We start from the raw sequence: 982 nt of genomic DNA on the forward strand, positions 1-982 counted from the left end.
GATGGTGGAAAAGGCTTGCCATTGCCAAACCTGTTTCTTCCACCATTATTGTTGCTGAAACCTTGTTGAGGTCTCTGTTGATCCTTCCATGAGAGATTTGGATGATTTCTCCATGAAGAATTATAGGTGTTTCCATAAGGTTCTCCCATGTAATTCACCTCTTCCATTGATGGGTTCTCAGGATCATAAGCTTCTTCTTCAGATGAAGCGTCCTTAGTACTGCCTGGTGCAGCTTGCATTCCAGACAGACTTTGAAAAATCATATTGACTTACTGAGTCAATATTTTGTTCTGAGCCAATATGGCATTCAGAGTATCAATCTCAAGAACTCCTTTCTTCTGATTCGTCCCATTGTTCACAGGATTTCTTTCAGAAGTGTACATGAATTGGTTATTTACAACCATTTCAATGAGTTCTTGAGCTTCTGCAGGCATCTTCTTCAGATGAAGAGATCCTCCAGCAGAGCTGTCCAATGATATCTTGGACAGTTCAGACAGACCATCATAGAAGATACCTATGATGCTCCATTCAGAAAGCATGTCAGAAGGACACTTTCTGATCAATTATTTGTATCTTTCCCAAGCTTCATAGAGGGATTCACCTTCCTTCTGTCTGAAGGTTTGGACTTTCACTCTAAGCTTACTCAATTTTTGAGGTGGAAAAAACTTTGCCAAGAAGGCATTGACTAGCTTTTCCCAAGAGTTTAGGCTTTCTTTAGGTTGTGAGTCCAACCATATCCTAGCTCTGTCTCTTACAGCAAAAGGGAATAGCATAAGTCTGTAGACCTCAAGGTCAACCCCATTGGTCTTGACAGTGTCACAGATTTGCAAGAATTCAGCTAAAAACTGATGAGGATCTTCCAATGGAAGTCCATGGAACTTGCAATTCTGTTGCATTAGAGAAACTAATTGAGGCTTAAGCTCAAAGTTGTTTGCTCTAATGGCAGGGATAGAGATGCTTCTCCCATAGAAGTTGGGAGTAG

The 982-nt window shown here is 40.8% G+C and overlaps 1 non-coding gene across 1 annotated transcript; it reads left to right on the top strand.

Moving 5' to 3' along the window:
- The first annotated feature begins 533 nt into the window (after window positions 1-533).
- Window positions 534-641, top strand: LOC130977852 (small nucleolar RNA R71). The gene has a single exon (XR_009085525.1). It is a non-coding gene; the product is annotated as a small nucleolar RNA R71 (small nucleolar RNA).
- Window positions 642-982: the final 341 nt, after the last annotated feature.

The sequence above is a fragment of the Arachis stenosperma genome, chromosome 4, assembly GCF_014773155.1.
Source record: "Arachis stenosperma cultivar V10309 chromosome 4, arast.V10309.gnm1.PFL2, whole genome shotgun sequence".
NCBI classification, from domain to species: Eukaryota; Viridiplantae; Streptophyta; class Magnoliopsida; order Fabales; family Fabaceae; genus Arachis; species Arachis stenosperma.